General features: G+C 54.5%; 1 non-coding gene across 1 annotated transcript; it reads right to left on the reverse strand.

The window, feature by feature from the left end:
* Window positions 1-4,048: 4,048 nt before the first annotated feature.
* On the reverse strand, window positions 4,049-4,130 carry TRNAL-CAA. Its single transcript has one exon. It is a non-coding gene; the product is annotated as a tRNA-Leu (tRNA).
* Window positions 4,131-7,311: the final 3,181 nt, after the last annotated feature.

The raw sequence follows: 7,311 nt of genomic DNA on the forward strand, positions 1-7,311 counted from the left end.
GCGGAGAGGAGCGGATAGCAGAGGGGCTGACTGAGAGGAGCGGATAGCGGGGCGGCTGGCTGACAGGAGCGGATAGCGGGACGGCTGGCAGACAGGAGCGGATAGCGGGGCGGCAGGCGGAGAGGAGAGAATAGGAGGGTGGCCTGCGGAGGGAGCGATAGCAAGGGTGGCTGACGGATAGGAGAGAATAGGAGGGTGGCTGGTCAAGAGGAGCGGATAGCAGGGTGGCTGGTGGAGAGGAGCGGATTGCAGGGTGGCTGACAGAGAAAAGCGGATTACAGGGTGGCTGACGGAGAGGCTTGGCGAATGGAGTAGATTGGCGAGTGCCGCGGATAGCAGGGTGGCTGGCGGAGAGGAGCGGATAGCAGGGTGGCTGGCGGATAGGAGCGGATAGCAGGGGGGCTGACGGAGAGGAGCCGATAGCAGGGTGGCTGGCGGATAGGAGCCCATAGTAGGGTGGCTGGCGGAGAGGCTTGACAATCAGGTGTCAACCTGAGCAGTGGAGCATGTAAGATGCACAGCCGCACCCCCCCATACCTTCTCCTGCTTCCACCCAGGTTGGGAGTTAAACTCTGCAGAGGAACTTCTGAACTCTGGAGGCTCCACTGACCAAGGACAGAAAATGCAGGTGGGGGGAGACTGTTGGCTTACTTGGGGGTGCGTCTTTTGCTCATGGTTTGTGTTATGAATCCTGTTTGTGGAGTTTTCCCAACATGATGCCACATTGTGTCCCTCCTTTATTAAAAGGATGTTGCTACACTCAGACTCTGTGCTTGTGAGAGGGGAAGTCTTGCCCCTTAGAGGTGTGATATTTAATTGTCCCATGTCACTGGGTGGGGGTCGAGCTGGTTTTACATTGTGTTATTGAAATAGAACCCCTACATACTGAACCCGGCCCTTGTTGCTGCCAACTCAGACGGGCAGAAGAGTTTCATTAGGAAGAACAACATACAATCTGGAGCCACCCTCAGGACCTGTGCCTCACACACAGAGCTGTGCCCTTTATTCAGCCAGCTTCCCTCCAGGCACTGTGAATCCTTCGCACCCTGGAGACTGAACCTTGGCTGTGTGTTCTAGAGTCGCTGGGCTGGCCCGTGGAGTACACGGCAGGCCTGGGTTCCCCTCCCACCACTGGGGAAGTGGCATGAGAGGGACAGAGAGCTGGAAGCCTGCCTGGGCAACGGCAGGAGTCAAAGGATCAGGGCACAGGATACCTCTCGAATGGGAGAGAGTTTGAAGGACTCTGCCCCAGAAGGGGAAAACAATAGAGAGCCCTGTCCAAAGGGCCAGGTCCACGAAGAGGTAGCGGCAGTTTCTGGAGTGAGAGAGGGGCTGCAGCCTTAGAGTGACAGGCAGAGATACAGCGTGTGACCACAAGCAGGGGCATTGGTCACACACAGCTCATCCTCAGGATAGTCAGGAGGCAGCACCAGCCCATGGTGAACAGAGCATCCCATCATAAGGTGCCATTGGTGGAGTACGGGAAAAAAGGTGCATTTAGCCTGAAACTCAAACACCCTTTTTCTGGGTGAGAGCCTCTAACCACTTTGACAAACATTCTGAGAGGCTGCTGCTTCCTTCTCCCCCACCACACCTTTCGAAGGCTAAATTTCATTAGTGCTGCGACGTTGCACCCATAACGCTTTCCAGAAATACGCTCATGAGTGTAAATGTGACCTAACTGGAATCTGTTTTATGCAGAGTTAAGAAGCGAGGTTTTGTCTTTATTTTTATATTTCCCACAGCTCTGTGTGGAGGTTCAATGGCCTCCTAACACATTGACCCAGCCCTGTTTGCTCCCACAGGCACCTGGCTTCACCATGGCCTGAGTGACCCCCTGAGATAATTGACCCTCCAGGCTCATAGAGGCCAGGAGCTAAGGGGGTAGCTAAGGGACCCCACATTTCTCCTCACTTGAGGAAATCCCTGTGAAACTCCCCCTTTCCCTGTGTCTTTTTCACACCCTCTGCCAGAGCCGTTCCCCACGTTTTCTCCAGTTCGGCTGGCAGCAAGTCCAGCGCGCGGGGAGAGGGAGAGCTGCGATTTCAGGCTGTCGTGTTATGGCGGGATTGCTGCTAGGAATTGACAGAACCTGCTAATTCTGAGGAACAAACAGGGGAACGGGGCAGCGCTACAGAGTCAGGGAGTCAGGGGTGAAAGTCACTTAAAGGACTTACCGGTACGCGGGAGTCCTGAGCGGGGGGCGGGGCCTCAGGTGGAAGAGGCGGGGCTGTTAGAGCCCCAGGCCCTTTGAATAGAGATTTAAAGGGTCCAGGGCTCCGACTGCAGTAGAAGCGGATGGGAGCCCTGGGCCCTTTAAATCACTGCCAGAGCTACCAGCTGCGGAGGCTGCTGGGAGCCCCAGAGCTTGGGGCCATTCAAAGGGCCCGGGACTCCGGCTGCTGCTACCACAGCAGAGCCCTGCACCCTTTAAATGGCCGCCCGAGCCCTGTTGCTGGAGCCCCCGGGGCAGCGGCTGCGGCCGGGGTCTCCAGCGGTGATTTAAAGGGCCCAGGGCTACGGGCACGGCCGAGCTTACTCTCACTTCTGCAGGGAGCCAACTGGAGCAAATACAGGAAGGATTTCTAGCAAGGGCGCCGTGTAACTAACCAGAATGAAGAATATTCTCTGCCCCCCTCGTCTAACTCTGGGCCTGACTCTCTCCCGTGCTGAGGCCCCTCGCCCTGTCTCTGGCCGTGTCCGGGGGCTTCATGCCCCGGTAGAGCCCCGAAGGTAAAGGTGTGAGGTAGCCTCAGCCCCAACAAGACTCAGGCCCATGTCACTTTCATCCTGGGTTTCAGATGAGTGACCCCTAGAAGTTGGGGGGCCACCGGTGCCCAGACCATGGCCTGGCCACAGAGGCCCCGCCCCTGCTCATCCTCGTCCCCCGAGGCCCCGCCCACTTGCTGTTCACTGCCCTCCGCCCCCTCCCCCCAGACCCCCTACCTGCCCCTCACTCTTCCCCCAAGATGCCACTCACCTGCTGCTTGCTCCTCTCTGCCCCTTTCCCCTAAGGGGGGCTGCCAGGGGGCCATGGGGCCAGGCACCCATCACTTTTTCCTACCTTAGGTGAGCGAGGGGCGGGGGGTCCCTAGGGAAGGAGGCGGAGCAGGGGCAGGAAGAGGGAGGGGGCTCGGGGGAAAAGGCCCAGCGGGGGTGGGGCGCAGGCCTTGGGGGAAGAGGCAGACGGGGGATGGGAGGAGGCAGAGCAGGGCATCGGGTTAAGAGGCAGAGCGGAGCTGGGTGCAGGCTCTCAAGTGAGCTACAGACCAACAGTGGTTCATAGTAACTATTTGTCACGGACTGTGGGGGAGTCCAGCCCTGCGCCCCTCTTCCGGGACTCACAGTGACTCTCAGCCAGCCAGTAAAACAGAAGGTTTATTGAACAACAGGAACACAGGATACAGCCCAGCTCGTGTTCAGAGCCAGGACCCCTTCTGGCCTTTCTGGGGGGTTCAGGGTGCTTGGATCCCAGCCTAGGATCCCCTGAAAAACCCACCACCCAGCTCCCAAACCGAAGACTGACCCCACCCTCTCCACTCAGCTCCTTTCCTTTTGTCCAGCTCCTGGGCTGAGGTGTCACCTCCCCTCCCCCAGGCCTAGCTCATGTTACAGTCTGCATACCTGCCTCTCACCTAAAATCCCTGGCTCTCCCATCCCCCACACAGACAGTCCCTACTCCACCACACTATTCAGCAAGTATTTTAGAAGACCTAGAACATTAGAGGAAATCATGACCTGCCAAGAGACAATTAATGGAGAGAAGCAGCAAGATTAATCCCGTACGTAGGATTGTACATTGGAGTCTCCTCGCTGTCGATAGCCCCCTGCTCGGCCAATCATCGGGTTAAGATGCAGAGCGGAAAAGGGTGCAGGCTGGGCCCCCACTTCTCTGGAGCTTCGCGTCCAGCACTCGAAAGATGACAATGGGCCCACGGAGGATTGACTCGCCCCACATCCCCAGTGTTCCCCCCTGCATGGGCGGCCATTTGGGGGAGGCTCAGCCACCCCTGGCCTCTTAGACGGGCTGTGGCTAAAACACTGACGTTGCTATGAGCAGGAGTTGAACCTGCGCAGGAAAACCTTCTTGGATTTTGAGTCCAACACCTTAGCCACTCAGCCATCACAGCTGTGAGCAAAGCAGGCCCCTAAGGCCAGTGAAACTCCCAGGCCTGACGTCATCTGAACTGCAGAATTCAAACAGCAAACCTGGCTCCCAAAGCACCAGGGGGAATTTGGGGCTCTCGTTCCTTTGCCATCTGGTTAAGCACCAAACCAGCACCCTCCTGTGGGGTCTGTCATTGTTCCTCTCCACACTGTAACGATCGAGACAGGGAGAGGTGACCTGACCTGACCAAGGTCAGACAGTGAGGTAGAATCCAGCTCTGCCCCCCACCAGCTCCCGGCTCTATCCGCCAATGGACTGACTTTCTCGCTGGATTAAACTGTTTGTATTGGACTCTTTTCTCTATGTATAAACAGGACTAAGCCACAACTGGACTGTCCGACAGGAGAATGGGCCACGGCTCCCTTCCCCGGACCCTGGATTTCTCACCACTTCAGAGAAACTTGTTAGTGGAAAAATGAATCACATTCAAATGACTGCAGATTATGAACCGTTTGCTGTTGCCTTGGAACTCGGCCCCACCCAGCCTTTTCCCCTGAGTCAGGAATGATCATTTATTGGTTCACTCTGATTTGTTTCAGTTTTATGTTAGCATCTATTGCCACTAATTGGTCAGAGCCCGTCACTTCCGGAAGTCCGAAACGTTTCCCCCCTAGCTCCCTTCTCGGTACCTTTGATTTTCCTCAGTCTCCTTCAGAGCACTGGCTTTCTTGGCACCAATAACCAAGACTGATTTCCAGATCAGGAGACGTGTCCTCCAGCTGCTGGAACTTCCCTGTTTCACACCTAGAAAGAAACAGGTTTTTCCCCATTAATCATTATCATATTTTAGTGTCGTATTTTACTCTGAATTTCTTGCTCATGAGAAATGCTGAATTGAGGGACTGGAGAATGAGTCTCTGTGTATCCAGCCACAGAATAGCTGCAGCCCCAGCAATGGCTGTGCAAGCTTCCCCGAGGTGTCCCGTCAATGTGTTTCACCCCGATTTACCGAGACCAGCTCTGGGGACAGGATGAGTTCGATCCCGTGGGCAATTCACTCCTCGGCCTCCATGCTTTGATGGCCAATAGATTCCAGTGTTCCTGCTGGTCATTGTTCTGTGGCCATCTGCCCACCTGCCACTGGACTGAGATCAGCTCCCCTCACACCAGCTCATTCCTCACCGGTCTGTGAATGGTCACCACGTCATACAGACATTTGTTCACTCCTGCTGGGGGCAGAAGAGAACCCAGTGCCCTGGAGGTGACAGGCCCGTACTGTGTCCCCAGTCAGGGCCATCGTCCCTGTCCTGAGGTGGTGGCTGCTCTGGGGAGCTCACGCTGGCACCGGTGCAGTGGCCCCGCCGTTAGCTCCCTAGTGTAGCCGCTGAGACTCCCCACCCCCAGCGAGAGCCGTAGCCATGTTGGCAGGAGAAGCTCTCCCAGCGACATATCCTGTCCACACTGGCGCTTGGGTCAGTGTAACTGTGTCACTCGGGGGTGGCTCATTCACACCCCTGAGCGACATACGTTCTACCAACACAAAGGGGCGTAGCCGCAGCCTGAGCAGAGAAGCGATTTAGAAAACAGATTTAGTTTCGTAGGAAATGCAGAAACCCGGGTTTGTAATAAACCAAAGGAGATTCCGACCCACGTGTCACCTTCACCACGTTGCAGTTGTGCCCTGGGACAGTTGTGTTGTCTCAGCCTGTGGCCAGACTAATGGCGTGTGCAGGGGGAGGAGCCACACCCCGTCTATGGGGCTTCTGGCATCCTCGAGGGGAGAAAGGAGAAAAGACGCTCAGTCCCCCATGCCACTCACACAGGGGGCGGGAACTTCTGTGGTCATTTAAAGAGGCTCAAGGGCCCCGAAAGAGTGAAAGGTGTTAACGTGCCCCTGTCACGGTCCAACACTGAACGGGTGAAACAAGGCTGGCGGTTTGGTAGAGAGAGACTTCAGCCCGCTTAGTCCCATGGCAAACACACCTCTCACATCCCTGCTAGTGTGTTACTGAAACACAGAGAGAAAAAGAGACAGAGTTAAAGCAATGGAAATGTAAAGTAGTCAGTAAGGCTTGTCTTTAACAGCATCCCCTGTGCCCTGTCTCTTCAGCTGGGAGTGTTTTTAGAAGGAAAGTTCCTTATGTGATGGTCTCTTGGGTGGTTTTGAAGAAGGTAACAGCTGTCCTGGGGAAATCAGAGAGATCAGCTGAGATGAGCTGGAGCTGTCACTGTTGTGGTGTCTCTTGTTAAAGTCCAATCCCATAAAGTCTAAGATAAGGCGAACACACACAAACGGGGAAAGAAGAGAACAGCAAAGATAGAAGATGCAGCTTCTGGCTCTGTCCTTCCCCCATCCCGGAGACAGTGCTAGGTCAAAGAAAGAATTCCTCCATCAGCCAGCTACCAGCAGTTGGAGATGGCATCCCGTTGGCATGGGGGTGTCTACATGGAAGGACCACAGCTGTGCTGCAGCAGTGTTTTAAGTGCAGACAAGCCCTGAATCACACATCCCAGGTGGTGTTTGGGATTCAGTTGGAACCAGTGGCAATGACAATGTCATCTAGCTCCCTCTCTCTGGCACAGTCTGGTAAGAATATCTCATGGGTTCACGACAAGCAAGGTTTGGGGTTTGAGATGAGCTACATACCCAGGTCAATCTACAACTCAGATCTTAGCCCAGTAATCATGCTGTTGCCAATTCTTTAGTATCTAAAATATAAAGGTTTATTTCTGGAAAGGAAGGAAGGTGAGAGTTAAAATTGGTTGAAGGAATCAAATACATACAAGAATTGCAAAGTTCTTGGATCACGCTTGTAGCAGTGATGGAATAAACTGTTGGCTTTTTAAGTCTCTGGTTGCTTCTCAATCATTGGACGGTCCTCAGTCCTTTGGTTAGAACGCTCCCATTAGTATAAGGTCATCATCAAGAGGTCTGAGCAGGAAAGAGGCCAAATGGAGATGTGTCCAGGGCCTTTTATAGCTTGTGGATGGAAACCCCCATTGTTTCAAACAAAGCCCTCAGTGGAGAGAGTGGAAAATGACAGGTAATGAGATGGTGTTTGGAGTCACATGGGCACGTCCCACATCCATGCCTGATTTCGCTTAGTCACAGCAGAAGCCATGACCTAGACTCCAGATGGAACGTTCCCAGGCAAGTCCATTGAGAGCAGATAGGGGTGTGACCTTATCTAATTGAACTATGA

This window comes from Mauremys mutica, unplaced genomic scaffold (genome assembly GCF_020497125.1).
Source record: "Mauremys mutica isolate MM-2020 ecotype Southern unplaced genomic scaffold, ASM2049712v1 001169F_np12_obj, whole genome shotgun sequence".
Lineage (NCBI taxonomy): Eukaryota > Metazoa > Chordata > Testudines > Geoemydidae > Mauremys > Mauremys mutica.